At 43.5% G+C, this 23,542-nt stretch overlaps 1 protein-coding gene across 2 annotated transcripts in view; it reads right to left on the bottom strand.

Moving 5' to 3' along the window:
* ptpn9a (protein tyrosine phosphatase non-receptor type 9a) overlaps positions 1-23,542 on the bottom strand; it is a 240,778-nt gene that overhangs the window by 203,301 nt on the left and 13,935 nt on the right. The window contains exon 2 of one of the 2 annotated variants that reach the window (XM_087982140.1): positions 18,378-18,493. The exons of the other annotated variant lie outside the window; for it this stretch is intronic. The gene's annotated coding sequence lies outside the window, so the exon portion shown is untranslated. The remainder of the gene's footprint in view (positions 1-18,377; positions 18,494-23,542) is intronic. 2 annotated transcript variants of the gene reach the window in all.

Consider the following 23,542-nt stretch of genomic DNA (forward strand, 5'->3'; position numbering starts at 1 on the left):
GCAGCATCGAGGAGCTTCAGCAAAATTGACGTTTCGGGCAAAAGCCCTTCATCAGGAATAAAGGCAGAGAGCCTGAAGCGTGGAGAGATAAGCTAGGGGAGGGTGGCGGTGGGGAGAGAGTAGCATAGAGTACAATGGGTGAGTGGGGGAGGAGATGAAGGTGATAGGTCAGGGAGGAGAGGGTGGAGTGGATAGTGGTAAAGGAGCTAGGCAGGTCGGACAAGTCCGGACAAGTCAAGGGGACTGGGAGTTTGAAACTAGGATGAGGTGGGGGAAGGGGAAATGAGGAAGCTGTTGAAGTCCACATTGATGCCCTGGGGTTGAAGTGTTCCGAGGCGGAAGATGAGGCGTTCTTCCTCCAGGCGTCTGGTGGTGAGGGAGCGGCGGTGAAGGAGGCCCAGGACCTCCATGTCCTCGGCAGAGTGGGAGGGGGTGTTGAAATGTTGGGCCACGGGGCGGTTTGGTTGATTGGTGTGGGTGTCCCGGAGATGTTCCCTAAAGCCCTCTGCTAGGAGGCGCCCAGTCTCCCCAATGTAGAGGAGACTGCATCGGGAGCAACAGATACAATAAATGATATTAGTGGATGTGCAGGTAAAATTTTGATGGATATGGAAGGTTCCTTTAGGGCCTTGGATAGAGGTTTGGGAGGAGGTGTGGGCACAGGTTTTACAGTTCCTGCGGTGGCAGGGGATAGTGCCAGGATGTGAGGGTGGGTCGTAGGGGGGCATGGACCTGACCAGGTAGTCACGGAGGGAACGGTCTTTGCGGAAGGCGGAAAGGGGTGGGAAGGGAAATATATCCCTGGTGGTGGGGTCTTTTTGGAGGTGGCGGAAATGATTTGGTTTATGCGAAGGGTGGTAGGTTGGAAGGTGAGCACCAGGACACTTCTGTCCTTGTTACGGTTGGAGGGGTGGGGTCTGAGGGCGGAGGTGCGGGATGTGGACGAGATGCGTTGGAGGGCACCTTTAACCACGTGGGAAGGGAAATTGCGGTCTCTAAAGAAGGAGGCCATCTGGTGTGTTCTGTGGTGGAACTGGTCCTCCTGGGAGCAGATACGGCGGAGGCGGAGGAATTGGGAATACGGGATGGCATTTTTGCAAGAGGTAGGGTGGGAAGAGGTGTAATCCAGGTAGCTGTGGGAGTCGGTGGGTTTGTAAAAAATGTCAGTGTCAAGTCGGTCGTCACTAATGGAGATGGAGAGGTCCAGGAAGGGGAGGGAGGTGTCAGAGATGGTCCAGGTAAATTTAAGGTCAGGGTGGAATGTGTTGGTGAAGTTGATGAATTGCTCAACCTCCTTGCGGGAGCTCGAGGTGGCGCCAATGCAGTTATCAATGTAGCGGAGGAAGAGGTGGGGAGTGGTACCGGTGTAATTACGGAAGATCAACTGTTCTACGTAGCCAGCAAAGAGACAGGCATAGCTGGGGCCCATACGTGTGCCCATGGCTACCCCTTTGGTCTGGAGGAAGTGGGAGGATTCAAAGGAGAAATTGTTAAGGGTGAGGACCAGTTCGGCCAAACGAATGAGAGTGTCGGTGGAAGGGTACTGTTGGGGACGTCTGAAGAGGAAAACTTCAACCCCAGGGCATCAATGTGGACTTCAACAGCTTCCTCATTTCCCCTTCCCCCACCTCATCCTAGTTTCAAACTCCCAGTCCCCTTGACTTGTCCGGACTTGTCCGACCTGCCTAGCTCCTTTTCCACCTATCCACTCCACCCTCTTCTCCCTGACCTATCACCTTCATCTCCTCCCCCACTCACCCATTGTACTCTATGCTACTCTCTCCCCACCCCACCCTCCCCTAGGTTATCTCTCCATGCTTCAGGCTCTCTGCCTTTATTCCTGATGAAGGGCTTTTGCCCGAAACGTCAATTTTGCTGAAGCTCCTCGATGCTGCCTGAATTGCTGTGCTCTTCCAGCACCATTGATCCAGAATCTGGTTTCCAGCATCTGCAGTCATTGTTTTTACCATATGCCACATGTTGTTTCAATTGAGACTTCAGGAAAGCCAACTCCTGTTGAATCTTCTTCATACATCAAAAAAAATGAGGTGGGCGATCAAGCTCCAACCATTTGCTGAAGTTTTCTTTGCTTCATTGTTGTGCTCGGCCTCCAATCAAAATGCAATTATACCCATCTACTATGCAATTCATGCACCCTAATTTAAAGTGTGCCAGTAATTTGGAAATACATAGAACATTGCAGCACAGTACAGGCCCTTCGGTCCTCGATGTTGCGCCACCCTGTCATACTAATCTGAAGCCCATCTAACCTACACTATTCCATGTACGTCCATATGCCTGTCCAATGACAACTTAAATGCACTTAAACTTGGCGAATCTACTACCGTTGCAGGCAAAGCATTCCATACCCTTACTACTCTGAGTAAAGAAACTACCTCTGACATCTGTCTTATACCTATCTCCCCTCACTTTAAAGTTGTGTCCCCTTGTGTTTGCCATCCCCATACTTGGAAAAAGGCTCTCCCTACCCACCTATCTAACCCACTGATTATCTTGTATGTCTCTATTAAGTCAACTCTCAACCTCTTCTCTCTAACAAGAACAGCCTCAAGGGCCTCAGCCTTTCCTCGTAAGACATTCCTTCTATACCAGGCAACATCCTAGCAAATCTCCTCTGCACCCTTTCCAAAGCTTCCACATCCTTCTTATAATGCAGTGATCAGAACTGTACACAATACTCCAAGTGTGGCTGTACCAGAGCTTTGTACGGCTGCAGCATACCCTCCTGGTTCCGGAACTCAATCCCTCTATTAATAAAGGCCAAAACACTGTATGCCTTCTTAACAACACTGTCAATCTGGGTGGCAACTTTCAGGGATCTGTGTACATGGACACCGAGATCTCTCTGCTCATCTGCACTCTCAAGAATCTTTCCATTAGCCCAGTACTTTGCATTCCGATTACCCGGTCCAAAGTGTATCACCTCATACTTGTCCACATTAAACTCCATTTGCCACCTCTCAGCCCAGCTCTGCATCTTATCTATGTCTCTCTGCAACCTACTACATCCTTCGTCACTACCCACAACTCCACTGACCATAGTGTCGTCCGCAAATTTACTAACCCACCCTTCTAAGCCCTCATCCAGGTAATTTATAAAAATTACGAACAGCAGTGGACCCAACACTGACCCTTGCGGTACGCCACTAGTAACTGGACACCAAGATAAACATGTTCCATCAACTACAACCCTCTGTTTTCTTTCAGCAGATCCAAACTGCTGCTATGTCTCCCACAATCCCATCCCTCTGCATTTTGTATAATAGCCTACTGTGGGGAACCTTATCGAACGCCTTGCTGAAACCCATATACACTACATCAACCGGTTTACTCTCACCTACCTGTTTGGTCACTTTGTCAAAAAACTCAATAAGATTCATTAGGCACGATCCTACCCTTCACAAAACCGTGCTGACTGTCCCTGAGCAGATTATTCTTTTCTAGATGGTTATAAATGCTATCTCTTATAACCTTTTCCAACACTTTACCAACAACTTAAGCGAGACTCACTGGTCTGTAATTACCAGGGTTGTCTCTACTTCCTTTTTTGAACATTTGCTATCCTCCAGTCCTCAGGCACTATTCCTGGAGACAATGATGATTTGAAGATCAATGTCAAAGGCTTGGCAATCTCTTCCCTTGCTTCCCAGAGGATCCGAGGATAGATCCCATCCAGCCCAGGGGACTTGTCTATTTTCACACACTAGTATTTCTAATACCTCTTCCTTGTGAACCTCAATCTCTTCTAGTCTAGATGCAAGTATCTTTGTATCTTCCTCGCCAACATTTTCATTTTCTATAGTGAAAACTGTTGAAAAATATTTATTTAGCGCTTCCCCTATCTCCTCTGACTCCACACACAACTTCCCACTATTATCCTTGATTGGCCCTAATTTAACTTTCGTCATTCTTTTGTTCCCAACTTACCTATTGAAAGCCTTAGGGTTAACCCTGATCCTATCCGCCAACAACTTCTCATGTCTCCTCCTGGCTCTTCTTTTTAGGTCTTTCCTGACTTCCTTGTAACCCTCAAGCGCCCTGAGTTTTCACATTTTGTCCTAACATAAGCCTTCTTCTTCTTCTTGACCAGGGATTCCACTTCCTTAGTAAACCACGGCTCACGCGTTCTATATCTTCCTTCCTGCCTGACAGGTACATACTTATCTAGGACACACAGGAGCTTTTCCTTGAATAAGCTCCACATTTTTAATGTGCTCATCCCCTGCAGTTTCCTTCCCCATTCTACGCTTCCTAAATCTTTCCTAATTGCATTATAATTTCCCTTCCCCCAGCTGTAACTCTTGCTCAGTAGAGTACACCTATCCCTTTCCATCACTAAAGTAAACCTGACAGAATTGCGATTGCTGTCTCCAAAGTGCTCACCTACTTCCAAATCTAACACCTGGCCAGGCTCGTTGCCCAATACTAAATCTAAATTGGCTTCGCCCCTTGTTGGCCTGTCTACATACTGTGTCAGGAAGCCCTCCTGCACATACTGGACAAAAACTGACCCATCTATAGTACTCGCACTGTAGTGATCCCAGTCAATAGTTGAATAGTTGAAGTCCCCCATGACAACTACCCTGCCTCTCTCACTCCTATCGAGAATCATCTTTACTATCCTTTCCTCTACATCTCTGGGACTATTCGGAGGCCTATAGAAAACTCCCAGCATGGTGACTTCTCCTTTCCTGTTTCTAACCTCAGCCCATACTACCTCAGTTAACGAGTCCCCAAACATCCTTTCTACAACTGCAACATTGTCCCTGATCAACAATGCCACACCTCCCCCTCTTTTTACATCTTCTCTGTTCTTACTGAAACATCTGAATCCTGGAACCTGCAATAGCCATTCCTGTCCCTGCTCTATCCATGTCTCCGTAATGGCCACAACCTCGAAGTCCCAGGTACCAACCCACGCTGCCAGTTCACCCACTTTATTTTGGATGCTCCTCGCGTTGAAGTCCACACACTTCAAACCAAGTTCTCGCTTGCCAGTGTCAGATACTTGATTTTGGAACTCCCTACTCTCATCCTCTTCTGTACCTGTCCTACAATTTTGGTTCCCATCCCCCTGCTGTATTAGTTTAAATCTACCTTAATAGCTTTAGTGAATTTCCCACCCAGGATATTGGTACGCCTCTGGTTTAGATGAAGACCATCCTGCTTGTAGAGGTCCCACCTACCCCAGAAAGAGCTCCAATTATCCAAAATCCCGAAACCCTCCTTCCTGCACCATCCCTGTGGCCACGTGTTCAACTCCTTTCTCTCCCTATTCCTCGCCTCACTAATACGTGGCACGGGCAGCAAACCAGAGAAAACAACTCTGTTTGTCCTAGCTCTAAGCTTCCATCCTAGCTCCCTGAACGTCTGCCTCAAGTCCCCATCTCTCTTCCGACCTATGTCGTTGGTCCCAATGTGGACCACGACTTGGGGCTGCTCTCCCTCCCCCCGAAGGATCCCAAAAACACGTTCAGAGACATCACGGACCCTGGCACCCAGGAGGCAACACACCAACCATGAGTCTCTCTCGTCCCCACAGAACCTCCTATCTGTCCTCCTAACTATCGAGTCCCCAATGACTACTGCTCTGCTCCTCTTCTCCCTTCCCTTCTGAGCAGCAGGTGCCCCACTGCTTTCCCCTGGTAAGTCATCCCCCCCAACAGTATCCAAAACAGTCTACTTATTGTTGAGGGGAATGGCCACAGGGGATCCCTGCACTGCCCGCCAGTTCCCTTTCTGTCCCATAACTGTCACCCATCTGTCTTTTTCTTTTATCTGGGGAGTGACTATCTCTCTGTACATCCTGTCAATAACCCCCTCTGCCTCCCAAACGAACCGAAGTTCATCCAACTCCAGCTCCAGTTCCCTAACGTGGTTTTTCGAGGAGCTGGTGTTGGGTGCACTTGCCACAGACATAGTCAGCAGGGACACTAGTGGTGACCCTTACTTCCCACATTCTGCAGGAGGAACATTCCACTGCCCTAAACTCCATTCCCACTATTCTAACTCCCGAAGTGACAACTAAAAAAAAGGATTAGGAAATAAACTAGTTACCTTACCTTGTCAATCTGGCTCCCACAACTTTTTTTTAGGTTAGAGGTGGCGGCTGCGTAATTTAATGCCCTTGCTTCATACTTTAACTTTGACATAATTCTAATTTCTACCTCATAATTGGCTGAATGAAGATACGGTCATCTTTTACAATTAAGGATTTTCCTCTTCTTTTTTCATTCTGTCCTTTTGCAATGTGGAAGATTTATTTTCCAAATGTGGTGTCACCTTGTAACCATGACTGGGTAATAAACCTTTTACTGTGATCTAATTTCTTTCTATGGCACAGTTTCCACCAAATTTCCAGGTACACGGTTTCTGATTCCCAACAACTCCACTTAAAATAGAATGCATTTTCCTTCTAGATCTTTTGCCAAGTATTATCAATCTATGACCTCTGGTTATTAATCCATTTATCAAAGGAAATAGTTTTTCTCTATCTACTTTAACAATATCTCATATCAGCTTTAATATTTCCATGAGGTGACTGCTAATTCTTCTCTGTTCCAAGGAAGGTAATCCTAACTTTTCTAACCTCTTCTCATACCTTTAGTACCTTATCCTGGTAACATTCCAGTAAAATTCAGCATCTTAAGGTCTTTGCATTTTGTTTTGAAATGTGGGGCCCAGAACAACATAACACTCAGGAAGGCCTCACCTGTGTTACAAATACAAAGCTTATGAGATCATTATGTTTTAGGAGGGCTTGAGTGAGAGGGAGAGACTAAATAGGCTGGGGCTGGTTTCTCTGGAGTGTTGGAGGCTGAGTGGCCTTATAGAGGTTTATAAGATCATGAGGGGCAGGGACAGGGTAAATAGACAAGGTATTTTCCCTGGGGTGGGGGAGTTCAGAACTTAGAGGGCATAGGTTTAGGGTGAGAGGGAAGAGATTTAAAAGGGACCTAAGGGGCAACTTTTTCACTTAGAGGGTAGTGTGTGTATGGAATGAACTGCCAGAGGAACTTGTTGAGGCTGGTACAATTATAACATTTAAAAGGCATGCAGTTGGGTATATGAATAGGAAGGGTTTAATGGGTTTTGGGCCAAGTGCTGGCAAAGGGACTAGATTAATTTAGAATATCAGGTACACATTGTCAAGTTGGACTGAAGGATCTGTTTCCGTGCTGTGACTCTCTGCAACTCTCTAATTTAGGATAAGTAGAAGGGGACAATATGACCTGTCCTGAATTCTTCTAGTAACAGGATTGGATGGTTTGGTTTTAAATGTTTAAATGTTTGAGGGGCATTCAGTTTGTTTTTTGGAAAGAAAATTCAAGTTATGACACTTAAACACAATTGCAAGTGCATTTAATGAGACAGGAAGCTTTTCAGCAGAATAAATTGTCTATTGAATAATGCTTAGGCAATAAGAATAAAATGCTGTAGAAACTCAGTGGGGTGGCAGTATCTGTGGAGAGAAAAATAGAGTAAACTTTTCAAGTCCAATATGACTCTTGGATGGTCATTTATATGGAATTGTTAACCTGTGTCTCTATAAAAGCAGTATTTCCTTTTACATTCAATCCGTTGAGTTGCAACTATGCTTTTAACCTTTGAAAGATATTCTATACAAACAACAAGCCCCCTCTGCTTTACATTTCTCTATCTTGAACTCCAAGTAATTGCCTATTTCACATCCAATGTTATTCTGGTGTAAAAATATCCTCATTAAATAGACAACCTAGCTAATCTTGTATCATTTGCAATGTAATACTACTGCTCTCTACATCCAAATCTAGATTATTCATTAAAAATAATGGACCTAATCCCAGGCTTTGGGAACCATCGCTACAAGCTACTTCCTTGCCTGAAAAACATATGTTGACTATTAGCGTTCCTTACAAACTGCCAATTTTCCTTAGAATTTAGTATGCAGCATGAGATTTGGTTTAAACAGCTATTACAGTGATATTTAACTTTTCAAAACTCTAGCATGAAAAAAAAAGGAAAGAAGTACAAAAAACATGGAGGTCACAATGCCCATTGAACTGGTGTCAACAATTTATCTGGCATCACATGCACCCTACTATCAGTGTATTGTTTTTGAAAATGAAAAGCATCCAGCTTAGAAATTCTCAGGGTCAAGAGGACAATAGTCACGGAACAGCTCCCTAACACCTTGGCGAGAGAGCAGAATGCTCTTTCTACAACTCTAACAAGACCAAGACATTCTGCACTAATAGCCTGTTTGTCCCGAAAAGGAATAGGGACCATACCCAATTGCCATGGTTGGATACTTTCTTAGTCTAACCAACTACCATATCATATCTAAATTGCTGCTTAAAATCAACAAACTATCAGAAAATTACAAATTGTCACTGCCTATGTTATGTAATTGCAATTGTGAACCCCAGAGAAAAAACATTTTCCCATCACCACACCACCCACTGTCTCATTGTCACCATGCCAATTTCATATTCAACCCACTATTTTTCTCTCAATAAGCCTCTTGTGGGGCACCTTGTTGACAGCCTTCCAAAAAGACCATACCTACAAGATCTAATGCTTCCATTGACTCATCTCAGAATTCAATCAAATTGGTCAGACACAATTTTTCTGGAACAAAGCTGTGCTGGCTCCTTTTAATTAAACCATGCCTTTCCAAACAAAAGTTGTTGTTTTTTTCCCTAATAAAGGTCTGAATAATTTTCTGCCCATTAATGCTGGTCTGTGGTTTCCTAGTTCCCACTTACTGAATCGTGGTAATAATATTAGCAACCTACTAGTCCTCCGATATCACTCCTGCACCTAAGAAAAATTGAAAGTTTGTAACTAATGCCTCAGCCAATTCAACCTCTTTTTGTTTAGAAGTCTAGGATACATTCCATCTGGAGTAGGCGATAACATTCAACAGTGTTAGTCTTTTTATTTGTTCCCATCTTGCGCATAAATGTAACCTTCTCTTTTTGAATAACCTTGACATGATCCACACCCTTTGTGGATTGATTATTACTATATTTGATCACTAACGTTTGTACTTTACTCTGCCCATCCCACTAAACAAAATTCCAAAAGTGGAAGAAAATGGGAGAGGCAGGTAAAAGATGTACAAATTAAAATTTGGTTAATTTTTCTTGAAACCAGGAAAGGAAATTTCAATTTGTCCCCATGGAGTTGGTTTACTTCCATGTAAAGAAGTTTCAAAATACATTTATCTGAATTACAGGCTCTTTGATAAAGAGAAACTGTCTGAGAAACGTTGTGTAAATTGAATTTTGGAATCATTCCAATCATCCATCAATGTGCATCCGCACCTTTAAACAAATCAATTAAGAAAATAGGAACTCAAAGCATTTCCGTTCCAAGTAGCTAATGTTTCCCTGCAATATCAAAATGGACACTCCAGTCACAGTCAAGGTAGAATGGTGGACAAATGGGCAGAAAATTATTCAGACCTTTATTAGGGAAAAAAACAACAACTTTTGTTTGGAAAGGCATGGTTTAATTAATGGTAAGACACAGGTTCTTCAAAAATTTGTTCATGGGATTTAGGCATTTATTGCCCAACCCTGATTTTCCAGAGGGGGTTTAAGAGACAATCACATTGCTGTGGATCTGGAATCTCATGCTGGCCAGACAGGGCAAAATGGCAGATTTCTTTCCTTCAGTGAACCAAATGGGTTTTTCCAAGAATCAACACCACTTACGTGGTCATCCTTAGGCCAGCTCTTTATTCCAGATATTATTGGATTCAAACTCAGAGTTCTGGGGCTTTTTTTGGATTGTTAGTCCAATGACATTATCACTATACCACTGCCAATGTATTCCATCAGAGCAATAACAATTAGTGGAAGCTGCTGAATTTCTCTCCCTTAGGGAGAGTTTAGTTTAAAATATTCAAACAAGGAAATTAAGACAGCAACAGATTAGCATTTATAAATATTCAAACATACAACAGAATAAAAGTACAACAGTTTAACATTTACAGGAAAGATCTCTTCAATTGTAAATTTCAGCACATTATCAATGAACTAATCGCTGCTTTGATCTCTACTGGCACAAAACTTCTGGTAAGAATTCTGAAGTATAACAAAGGAGATGGAGGGAAGCAATTCCACAGAACTAATATTTTGTGCTACACGTTTCAGAGGGACATGAATACACTTAAGCTTGAATGTGGATGAAATTAGTCCATTTGGTGAGAACAGATTTAGGCTCAGAAGATCAAGATGTAGAATCAGATTGAGTGAAAATAAAGCAATGGGAAGAAGCCACTGGTGGAAGAGGTTTACAGGCTTCCTAACAGTCATTTCTCTGCAGAAAGGAATAAAAATAAAGAAATTATGGCGTTTTTCAAGGAATGTGAGCAGCACTGGATAGATCACCGTTAATTGCCTATCCCTAATTGCCTTGGTGAATGTGGTGGTGAGCCAACATCTTGAACCATGTAGCTGCTGGTACACCCACAATGCCGTTCAGGACAGGGTCGTAGCAGTTCGATCAAGTGATAGTGAATGAATGGTAATACATTTCCAAGTTGAGGTTATGCATGGCTGCCTTTATCCTTTGAGTGATGGAGGCTTTGGGTTTGCAAGGTGCTGTTGCAAGTGTTGAAGGTGCTGGGTATGGTGCCATTAAGTGGGCTGCTTTAACCTAGTTTTGTTGGAGCTACACCCATCTTGAAAGTGAGGAAGATTCCATCACATTCCTGATGTGTCTTGTAAATAGAGTCAGAGATGTACAGCATGGAAAGAGACCCTTCAGTCCAACCTGTCCACGCCGACCAGATATCCCAACCCAATCTAGTCCCACCTGCCAGCACCTGGCCCATATCCCTCCAAACCTTTCATATTCATATACCCATCCAGATGCATCTTAAATGTTGCAGTTGTACCAGCCTCCACCACATCCTCTGGCAGCTCATTCCATACATGTACCACCCTCTGCGTGAAAAAGTTGCCCCTGAGGTCTCTTTTATACCTTTCCCCTCTCACCCTAAACCTATGCCCTCTAGTTCTGGACTCCCCAACCCCAGGGAAAAGATTTTGTCTATTTATCCTATCATGCCCCTCAATTTTGTAAACCTATTAGTTGTGAATTTCACTGTTTGTTAATTTTCCCAGATGCACTCCGATGTCCAGCGATGCACGAATTCAAACAGCAAAGGCGGTAACTGTGCAGGTTCTCTCTCTCCTGCACTGTCCTCACCACGTGCTTCCTTTGTCTGCTCTTCTCCCTTTTGAAACTGCTGTTGTTTTGAGTTTTTTTCCCCCCAAAAGTTCCAAAACAATGCAACAGCATATAAAACAGTAATTGCTGTTCTTGGAATTTGAGGAAATCACCTCCAACACCTAAAATACCTCAAAATAAAGAAAGGAACAGCTCTTACAGCCAGAAAATTTTCTCATCCTCCATCTTGGATGTTGGACAAGCTGGGAAATTTGTTTTTCTTTAGCCACATGACATCCAATCTCTGATCCTCTCTGCTAGTCACAGCACATCTCTGGCTAGTTTAGATCAGTTTCTGGTCAATGGGTGAAAATGGACGATCCAGCAGTGGTAATTCCACTAAATGTCATGGGAGCTTGTTTCGATTGTCTTTTTGGAGATGGTGACTGCTTGGCACTTAAATGGTGTAATTTTCACTTCACACACCAGTCCAAGCCTGAATGTTGTCCGAGACTGGCTAGGTACGCAGACAGGTTGCTTCAGTACCTGAAAAGTCACAAATGGTACTGATCTTGGTATACAACAAACAACTCCATTTCCGACCATATGATAGAGGAAAGGCCATTGATGGCAGTTGAAGATAGTTGAGCCCAGGAAATTATCATGAGGAAGTCCTGGAGTGATGTCATGGAATGGAGATGACTTACCTTCAATAACCATTACTGTCTGTATTTGTGCCAGTTATGGTTCCAACAACTGGAGAATTCTTCACCTCACCTTCCCCACCTCTAAACTTACCCCAGCAATCCCTAGTCCTCTGAAACCCACTGACTTAATTTTGCTAGGGCTCCTTGATCTTACATTCACTCAATTGCATCCTTGATATCAATGGCATCCATTCCATCTCACTTCTCAAGCACAGCAATTTTAATCAATACTGTAATGAGGTTGGACATGTCATGACATGGAATACGGACCTTCTGGTCCAGAGGAAGGAACACTACCACTGACACACAAGAGCCCTTGAAATGAGGTTAGAGCTGAGTAACCATGACAAACCAAACTGAGCATCTATGAGTAGATTATTGCTGAGTAACTACCATTTTATAGCACTTTCAGTGACCCCTTCCATTAGATGGTTGATACTCAAGAGTAATCCGATGGGACAGTGACTGGCCAGGTTGGATTTGTCCTGCTTTTTGTGAGCAGGTCATATCCAGGAACTTCCAACAGTACCAGGCACTTAAGCGGTGTAATTTTGGCTGTACTGGAACAGCTTAGTGAAGTGCATGACTAGCTCTGGAAGCATATGTTTACAGTACTATAGTGGAACGCGGTCAGGATCCAAAGCATTTGCAGTATCCAGTTAAAAAAAAAGTACAACTGTTGGTGAAATCAAACCTAAACAACTGCGTACCATTTTGGTCTTAGAACATAGATCATAGAACATCGAACATAGAATACAGCACAGAACAGGCCCTTTGGCCCACGATGTTGTGCCGAACATTTGTCCTAGCTTAAGCACCTATCCATGTACCTATCCAATTGCCACTTAAAGGTCACCAATGATTCTGACTCTGCCACTCCCACAGGCAGCATATTCCATGCCCCCACCACTCTCTGGGTAAAGAACCTACCCCTGACATTCCCCCTATACCTTCCACCCTTCACCTTAAATTTATGTCCTCTTGTAACACTCTCTTGTAACACTCTCTTGTACCCGGGGAAAAAGTTTCTGATTGTCTACTCTATCTATTCCTCTGATCATCTTATAAACCTCTATCAAGTCACCCCTCATCCTTCGCCGTTCCAATGAGAAAAGGCCTAGCACTCTCAACCTATCCTCGTACGACCTATTCTCCATTCCAGGCAACATCCTGGTAAATCTTCTCTGCACCCTCTCCAAAGCTTCCACATCTTTCCTAAAGTGAGGCGACCAGAACTGCACACAGTACTCCAAATGTGGCCTAACCAAGATCCTGTACAGCTGCAACATCACTTCACGACTCTTGAATTCAATCCCTCTGCTAATGAACGCTAATACACCATAGGCCTTCTTACAAGCTCTATCCACCTGAGTGGCAACTTTCAAAGATCTATGAACATAGACCCCAAGATCCCTCTCCTCCTCCACCTTACTAAGAACCCTACCGTTAACCCTGTATTCTGCATTCTTATTTGTCCTTCCAAAATGGACAACCTCACACTTGACAGGGTTGAACTCCATCTGCCACTCCTCAGCCCAGCTCTGCATCATATCTAAGTCCCTTTGCAGCCGACAACAGCCCTCCTCACTATCCACAACTCCACCAATCTTCGTATCATCTGCAAATTTACTGACCCACCCTTCGACTCCCTCTTCCAAGTCATTAATAAAAATTACAAACAGCAGAGGACCCAGAACTGATCCCTGTGGAACTCCACTTGTAACTGGGCTCTAGGCTGAATATTTACCATCTCCCACCACTCTCTGACTTCGACCGGTTAGCCAGTTTTCTATCCAACTGGCCAAATTTCCCTCTATCCCATGCCTCCTGACTTTCTGCATAAGCCTACCATGGGGAACCTTTTCAAATGCCTTACTAAAATCCATGTACATTACATCCACTGCTCTACCCTCATCCACATGCTTGGTCACCTCCTCAAAGAATTCAATCAGGCTTGTAAGGCAAGACCTACCCCTCACAAATCCGTGCTGACTGTCCCAAATCAAGCAGTGTCTTTCCAGATACTCATAAATCCTATCCCACAGTACCCTTTCCATTACTTTGTCTACCACCGAAGTAAGATTAACTGGCCTGTAATTCCCGGGGTTATCCCTATTCCCTTTTTTGAACAGGGGCACAACATTCGCCACTCTCCAGTCCCCTGGTACCACCCCCATTGACAGAGAAGACGAAAAGATCATTGCCAACGGCTCTGCAATTTCCTCTCTTGCTTCCCACATAATCCTAGGATATATCCCGTCAGGCCCGGAGGACTTGTCTATCCTCAAGTTTTTCAAAATGCCCAACACATCTTTCCTAACAAGTATCTCTTCTAGCTTACCAGTCCGTTTCACACTCTCCTCTTCAACAATATGGTCCCTCTCATTTATAAATACTGAAGAAAAGTACTCATTCAAGACCTCTCCTACCTTTTCTGACTCAATACACAGTCTCCCATTACTGTCCTTGATCGGACCTACCCTCGTTCTTGTCATTCTCATGTTTCTCACATATGCATAAAATGCCTTGGGGTTATCCTTGATCCTATCCGCCAAAGATTTTTCATGCCCTCTCTTAACTCTCCTAATCCCTTTCTTCAGCTCCCTTCTGGCTATCCTGTATCCCTCCAACGCTCTGTCTGAACCCTGTTTCCTCAATCTTATGTAAGCCTCCTTCTTCCTCTCTACAAGACATTCAACCTCCCTCGTCAACCAAGGTTCCCTCACACGACCATCTCTTTCCTGCCTGACAGGTACATACATATCAAGGGCACATCGTATCTGTTCCTTGAAAAAGTTCCACATTTCCACAACATCCTTCCCTGACAGCCTATGCTCCCAACTTATGCTCCTCAGATCCTGTCTTACAGCATCGTATTTACCCTTCCCCCAATTGCAAAACCTACCCTGTTGCACGCACCTATCTCTCTCCATAACCAAGGTGAAAGTCACAGAATTGTGGTCACCATCACCAAAATGTTCACCCACTAACAAGCCCATCACTTGTCCCGGTTTGTTACCAAGTACCAAATCCAATATGGCCTCCCCTCTGGTTGGACAATCTACATACTGAGTTAGAAAAGCTTCCTGGACACACTGCATAAACACCGCCCCATCCAATCTAAAAAGAGCTTCCAATCAATATTTGGGAAGTTGAAATCGCCCAAGATCGTCCCTGTGGCTTCTGCACCTTTCCAAAATCTGTTTCCCAATCTGTTTCTCCACATCTCTGCTGCTATTGGGAGGCCTATAGTAAACACTCAACAAGGTGACTGCTCCTTTCCTATTTCTGACTTCAGCCCATACTACCTCCAAAGGCAGATCCCCCTCGAACTGCCTTTCTGCAGCCATTATACCATTTCTAATTAGCAACGCCACCCCCCCCCTCCTGTTTTACCACCCCCCCCAATCTTACTGAAACATCTGTAACCAGGAACCTCCAAAAACCATTCCTGTCCCTCTTCTATCCACGTTTCCGTGATGGCCACAACATCGTAGTACCGATCCATGCCTTAAGTTCACCCACCTTATTTCTGATACTCCTTGCGTTGAAGTACACACACTCTTGAACCCATCTCTGTGTCCGCAAGTATTCCCTGTCAGTGCTACCTTCTCCACAGCCTCCCCACACACTTGGACATCCTGACAAACAGCTAGCCTACTTGCTGGACTACAAGTCCAGATCCCATCCCCATGCCAAATTAGTTTAAACCCTCCCGAAGAATGCGAGCAAACCCACCTCCCAGGATATTGGTGCCCTTCTGGTTCAGGTGCAACCCGTCCACCTTCCCCAGAATGCAGTCCAATTGTCCAAATACCTGAAGCCCTCCCTCCTACACCATCCTTGCAGCCACGTGTTCAACTGCACTCTCTCCCTATTCCTTGTTTCACTGTCACGTGGCACCGGCAACAATCCAGAGATGACGACTCTGTCCGTCCTGGCTTTTAGCTTCCAGCCTAACTCCCTGAGCTCCTGAATGACCTCCCCACCCCTCTTCCTACCTATGTCGTTGGTGCCAATGTGCACCACGACTTCTGGCTGCACACCCTCCCCCTTAAGGATTCTGAAGACACGGTCTGAGACGTCTCGGACCCTGGCACCCGTGAGGCAACAAACCGAGAGTCTCGCCCATGTACACAGAATCATCTCTGTCCCTCTAACTATAGAGTCTCCTATAACTAGCGCACTCCTCCTCTCCCCCTTTCCCTTCTGAGCCTCAGAGCCGGACCTCGTGCCAGAGACCCGGTCACTGCAGCTTACCCCTGCTGGGCTGTCCCCCCCAACAGTATCCAAAGCGGTATACTTATTGTTGAGGGGATCCCTGCACTGCCTGCTTCCTCCCTTTCCCACCTCTAACTGTTACCCAGCTACCTCTGTTCTCTGGCGTAACCATGTCCCTGTAGCTTCTATCTATCACCCTCTCAAATAATCCTCAGTTCATCCAACTTCAGCTTTTCTTCAAGAAGGAATACACTTGTATAGTGGATGCTTCAGAGAAGGTTCAGTAGACTGATTACTGGGATGGAATGGTTTGCCTCAGGAGGAAATGTTGGGGAGGTAGCGTCTATATTGATTGGAGTTTAGAAAAATTGGTAGTAACCTCATTGAAAACGATTCTTTGGAGACTTGACAGGATAAATGCTGAGAGGATGTTCTTCCCTCAGAAGAGAATCTAGTACCAATGGACAACGTTTCAGAATATGATTTTCCTGTTAAAAGATAGTTACAAGAAGGACTTTTGTCTTTTAAAGGGTTGCTAACCTTCAGCATTCTGTCACCTACACAGCACTAGACCATGTCATTAAATATAATTAAGGCTGAGTCAATATAGATTTTTGACTTTAAACAGAATCAAACATTACAACACAGGTCTCTGAGGGTAGCATTCTGACCCGTTAACCAGAAACTTTCGGTTTCAAGTCCCAATCAAGGAACAACAGAAACTGCACTCATAACATGGTCAAACAGATGAATTATTAATATGGTAATCCTTCTACTATACTAATGGAATTTGTTAAACAGTGTATCAGTCTCCTGGTCAGCCATGCTTGATATTCAGTAACCTACCTGAAGCGGTCATATCTAGTGACGGACTAGCTTGTGACCTTCTCCTGGGGGAAAAAAAAACAGCTTTGGAAATAAGATCTAAGCCCGCACACTGTTTGCTTGTGTTATTAGACATGGAAAGCTCAACTTCTAAGCATTAGGGGGAGCTGATCGCATTGAACGGCAGCAAAGGCTCAGTGGTCTCAAAGGCCAATTCCTGTGCTTATTTCCCACTTTTTTCACCAACTCCTGCTCAAGACCCATCCAAAACTCAGGACATGGTATTAAATGTAGTCTTCAAAATGCTGCCCCATCAGGAAATATTGTTGGTGAAACCATCATAATGAAATAAAGCTAATGCACGTACATACTTCCTGCAAAATAATCTGCAGTTTACAATCCCTGCTATCAATATGATAATCTCACAGTTGAAGGGGTGGAAATCCATGGGGAGTCTATCAGTTCAGAGAAATTTGTTCAGAAAACTGCTGGCAACATTAAATGTTCAAAGTGCTGGGAAATGTCCCATAAAGACACATCAGTGTGTCAGAAGATAAACTGCAAGATGCTGACCAAAGAATTATTCAGGAAACAGTGCTTTGAGAAGTGTTGGACCCAAGTTTCACAATATTGAATTACAAGAATAAAGTCTGTTAAGTCAACACAATTTAATCATTACACAACAAGTTCTTTATTAACCCAAATCTCCTAATGGACCAGCATCAAATAGCTCATTTCACAAGCCACAGGCAGAGAACTGAAAATGTGAGATTTTTAAAGGGCATTTTTGTTCAGTATTGATTTCCTTATTCCACAGTCTCCAAAATAGTTTATCCAATTATGTATGTGCAGACTGTGAAAGTGTATCATTCCCTAAATTCTATGACTATAACCGTATGATATTCCTTGAACCTCTGACAGTGGAGCCCCGTGCAAGCTATTTAAATCGACCTGTTCAAAGATGTTACTGGAGCAGTTGGGACTTGAATTTGAGCCTCTTCGCTCAGAGGTAGAGAGACTACTCTTCACCACAAGTGCCCTTGGAGGTCCATGGTATTGTTATACCTGGTCTCATATTAGATTGCTGCAAATTAGTGAGCCTGAGAGCCCCCTTTTTCCTTTCCCTCTCCCTCTGTCTCATGTTCACAAAATTCACAATTAAGATGTTTGCCTTTTGCAGTGCTTTGACAGTTGCTGTGGTGAAGCAAAGAAACACAGTAGGAGCAACATAACTCCTTTCCATTCACCACATTCTCCCAACACTCCCTCCAACTTCCAAACACTTAATTCATGAACAACAAAGTCTTGGATATTGATCAGAAACAAAAGAAAATCACTGATCTGAGAACTAAGAGTTGTCGGGTCTCTGATTGTTTTAGCTTTCTGCTGGCCATTTTGCTGGTGGTCTTTAGGATTAGTAGTTCAGTCTGAAGGACGCACAGCATTTGGTTCTTTTACAGCATTTGGGTCCAAGAATAGAAGCAATACAGCATGAATTGGTTGTGTGCCTCAAGGGAGGGATGGTGCCTCGTTGATTTTAAGTTGTTACTTCCAGCCTAAAACACAGAGAACCACAAGTATGACTCACGTGCTCCCACAACCAAAACACGTGAAATATCTTATTCATAACTGGAGAAATACTGCACTTTCAAAATCAAAAGTGATAACACCCTCAGACAGTATATCAGAGCACTCTCCCCAATATCCAGTGAGAGTAATGTGATTTCTGTTCATAACTAAACAAGTGTGTTTTTTTTTAAACTAACAAGGTGAAGCTCTGTAGAGGAAGAAAATGTAGCTGCTCATCATTCTTCAATGTTTGGTTCTGGAGTTTCAAACTATCAACAGAAAACTGAAACTTCTCTTTTATCCAAATAAAGCAGCTGAGCAGCAGCAGAAAGGTTTCCATTTTTGAACGAGAGAATCTCCTTTGATCAATAATTTTATCCTATCTAGTTCCTTTCACTCAAAGCAGGAATTTGAGGTTCTCATTACTCAATGAGCTTATTTGGTTTGAAAAAAATTTGGTGTCACTTAGCATCTCACGCAAATTAATTAGTCAGCACAAAAAAAAACGGCAATTATTCTAAATACACAGAACCTGAAAATAACCATTGACTGAAGTAAACCTGAAACGTGACAAAAGACTATGCAGCAGAAGAGGCAATCACTAGGCTAGCACAATGACCAGCACTGCTGCTTTTCAGCACCAGGGATCCAGTTTCGATTCCAACCTCAGGCGACCGACCGGGCAGACATATTCTCCCTGGCTTTCCTCCGGGTGTTCTGGTTTCCTCCCACAATCCAAATATGCGCAGGTTAGGTGGATGAGTCTGGGAAATGCAGGGTTAGGGTAGTGGGATGGGTCTGAGCAGGCTGTCCTTTGGAGGGCTGGTGTGCCTCAATGGATCAAATGGCCTGCTTCCACACTGCAAGGATTCTATCACAAGATGCCTCACAAAATTCAGTGCGCATTCTTTTGTCTGACAAGGTTTCCAATTGTTGCAGTTGGAACAATTGAAGGGTAGACTGATGTGGAGACACCTGAGGAACTAAAATGCACCACAAACAATGTTTCTGCTTGCACTGCATTACCAGCCCACAATAGAGGGTCAGAATGGCAGGCAGCTTCTGATGAATATTCTTAGGTTCTGTGCAAACTCCATTATCAAGATCAGAGGGGCACAGTCTTATTCATTGCAAGTGGTCTCGAGTCAGTTAGCTGGATGGCTGGCTTATAATGCATAGTGTCAAACAGCAGGGAAACAGATCTTTCGGTCCAACTTGTACATGCCAACCAGCTATCCCAACCTGACCCAGTCCCAATTGCCAGCATTTGGCCTAGTCCCACTAAACCCTTCCTATTCATATATACACATCCAGATGCCATTTGAATGTTCTAATTGTATCAACCACCACCACTTCCTCTGCAGTTGACCACCCTCTGTGTGAAGACATTGCCCCTCACGTCCCTTTTAAATCTTTACCCTCTCACTTTAAAGATATGCCCTCTAGTTTTGGTCTCCCCCTACCCCAGGGAAAAGACCTTGGTCATTCATCTTATCTCTGCCCCTCATGATTTTACAAGCCTCTATAGGTCATCCCTCAGCCTTCTACTCTCTAAAGAGGAGAAGACCCAGCCTATCCAGCCTCTCCTTATAACTCAAACCCTTCAGTCACAGTTACATACTTGTAAATCATTTCCGTACCCTTTTCTGTTTAATAACGTCCTTTCTCAAGGATAAAATTTAAAAATGGGGAAACCAAAATAAGAAAATCAATGACAGCAGGGAGCAGTAATATCCTCTACTGCAAAATGCTGAACATCAGGGTTTTCTTCCACAGTTGTACAATATGATTCATTTTACAAAACTGCTCATGTAAAATAAATTGGGAAGTAGTAAGTTTTTTTCTAAAGAAAGGCAACACGCCTCTCCACATCCCTTATGATGTGTAAAGATGAACCTCAAAGTACTTTCTGCCCAGATTTCTGGAAAAAAAAACATAGTTGCAACACTAATTTCCTAGCCACATGACCTTGAACATTTTCTGCAAACTGACCACACTGTAGCCTGGGCTTCCCAGAACAGTAATTGATAGATGCATCACCCACAGGCCTGGTCACAAGCAGCCAAGTTACAACGAACTGGAATGAAAAGAAAACACTCACTGTCTTTTAGTGGCAAAGACAAAGAACGTCAAGGCTCTACTTGACCTTGAGGTATGTGACTCATGCACTGATTGTGTTCTTGGCCAATACAGGAGGTACAGATAGCCAAAGCAGAACCCAGCTGATCCTGTATACTCTGAACTAACCCTAACTTCCCTCTTAAAAAAAGATTGTACGAAAAGTACTGTTTATCAGTTGACAGATTCTTTTTTTGTTGGATAGAACAGAAATTTTATTGGTCCTCGGAGTGAGAAACTTCAGCGAAGTAGCTCTTCGCACACCTTCTGACGAGGAGGCAAGTGGTCTGAAAAAGAACTCTATACTACTCCAGCTAAGATCAAGTGGTTCATCAGAAACCGTAATTAGGCTGTTACCTTTTGGTCTGTGTGGGTCAAAATACCATCCATGATAAACATGAAAGCAGATAAAATCATCCTAAAAAACAAAATAGAATTGGAGAGAAGCTGCCTGTCCAATCAGACTGGATCTCTCATATGCTTGAGTAGTGGCAGAGAGGACATGAAAGTCAGCACAGCAGAGCAGGGGAGCAGAACATATCTTTTGTTGAGTCTGCCAGGGGATTTTCTGATGACCAAGGGAGATGAAGGAGCTTTATTCACAAACTTAGCAAGGAACCAACCATTGCAATGACCATGCTAGGTCAAGGCAGAAAGATACCAGTAGCTAGAAACTATAGCCTCTGCAACAAAGGGATGACTGTCAATACCATAAACCTCCAACAGCAATTAAAGAACCTCAACTATTCCAACTATATTTTTCTGCAACTGCCTCTACTAAAGCCAATGTTTTACAGCATCTCAATGATCAGAAGATTGATTTACATGGTGCAAACCAATAAAAAGAAAGAACACAGAATAGTACATTACAGGAATGGTGCACCATATCTGTGCAATCCATGACATTATTCTAAGTTAATCCCATCTGCCTGCATGTGGTCCTTATCCCTCTATTCTCTGTATGTTCTTGTCTAAATACCTCAAACTTGGCTACCATATAAGCTTCCACCATCTCCCTTGCCATGTGATCCAGGCACCTACTACCCTCTGTGAAAAAAAAACTTACCTCGCACATCTCCTTTAAAACAAACAAGTATCTTTTAGCAACAGCAATAGCATAACATCACATCCAGTGGTCATGGTGCAAGACTGGAAGCTATTAAATATTCTTTATATGACTCTGAGGCACGCTATGGTAGGAGCTAAGACTGAAAGTGGACATGATTAAGGTGGAGAAAGTGAGGACTGCAGATGCTGGAGATCAGAGCTGAAAATGTGTCGCTGGAAAAGCACAGCAGGTCAGGCAGCATCCAAGGAACTGGCGAATCGACGTTTCGGGCATAAGCCCTTCTTCAGGAATGAAGGTGTACAAGATTATGAGGGATACAGACAGGAATAGAGAGTAGCTATTCCCCTTGAGGCACAGTTTTAGGATAAGGGACAGGAGATTCGGGAGAAAGTTTTTTCTCTCAGCATATGATGAGAATCTGGAATGCACTGCCTGAAGGCTAGAAACCTTACAACCTTTAAAGAATATTTGAAAGAGTATTTCAAATATCACAACATTCAAGGGTACGGGACAAGTGCAGGAAATTGGGATTAGTGCACCTTTAGGGACCAACCAAATGGCTTTTTCTGCACTGTGTCACCTATTTAGCAAGCTCCATACATTGCAAATCTTAAATTGCAAACCTTAAAAAAGAACAAGCCTTTTAAAATCTGTCTGCTCAACAGTACAAAATGTCCTGAGAATGGAGAACAACTTAGTGCCCTGGGCAACATAACCAGAAGGGCCATCTCGATATTTATTGAGAACCTTGACTTGTATAAATTGGGAGCTGATTCACCTACAATATAATGGAATGCACTTCAAAATGTAAAGCTTTTTATAGTCCTTAATAATGTCTTGAGGGCATGACCAAATGCTACAATAACGCAAACTCTTTACAACCTTGACTGATTTTGTAAATTGTTTATTCAGCAAATCATTTTTAGTTACTTTTCAAAAAAAAAGATCGAATTCAGATTCTTCTGGCTTCAGTCAAAATTAGAACAGGAAAGCAAGAAGTTGCTGAGATAACGTCTCACAATCCAGTGAGTGCATCCATGTTTTCTTTGCAAGATTTGCAGGTTCTAGTCCAAGCTGATGGTTTAGTTATGTTTGTAGGGATATCATTTGTCATCGAGGAGAAAGTGAGGTCTGCAGATGCTGGAGATCAAAGTTGAAACTTTATTGCTGGAACAGCACAGCAGGTCAGGCAGCATCCAGGGAACAGGAGATTCGACGTTTCGGGCACAGGCCCTTCTTCAGGAAGAAGGGCCTGTGCCCGAAACGTCGAATCTCCTGTTCCCTGGATGCTGCCTGACCTGCTGTGCTGTTCCAGCAATAAAGTTTCAACTATCATTTGTCATCATCTAATATGGCCTGAAGGGAAGCCTGAAACCTAATGACTCTAATTTCAACATTAATTTTTAAGGTGTTTTTAAATGAATTTTAAGGAATTGTCTTATAACATGATGATGTCAGGAAACAGTTCTTCACACAAAGGAAATCCAGAATACTGTTCTTCCAAAAGGTTGTGAGATTAAGTGGGAGGAATGAGGTACAACAGTCAACTGAAAACATCAAAACAGACTTTCTGGGCAAAGGTATTAAGGCATATGGAAGCAAGGCAGATAAATGGAGTTAAGATACAGATCAACCATGACTCAATTAACTAATGGACTAAATGTGTTTATTTCTCCAACTGTACACAACATAAATCCCCCTACCTTCTGCTTAAATACCTATGTAGTTATCTTTTGCAGTAAGGTAGCACTACACAACCCCCAGTCACTGCCATTGCAAAGGCTGCCCTTGTTTAGTTTCTCTGCTCAGACTATTGTGTAAAGGGTTAGATCTGACTGAGTGATTATCT

This window comes from Chiloscyllium plagiosum, unplaced genomic scaffold, assembly GCF_037043375.1.
Source record: "Chiloscyllium plagiosum isolate Xiang-an unplaced genomic scaffold, Cpla_swu_hap1 HiC_scaffold_42, whole genome shotgun sequence".
NCBI classification, from domain to species: domain Eukaryota; kingdom Metazoa; phylum Chordata; class Chondrichthyes; order Orectolobiformes; family Hemiscylliidae; genus Chiloscyllium; species Chiloscyllium plagiosum.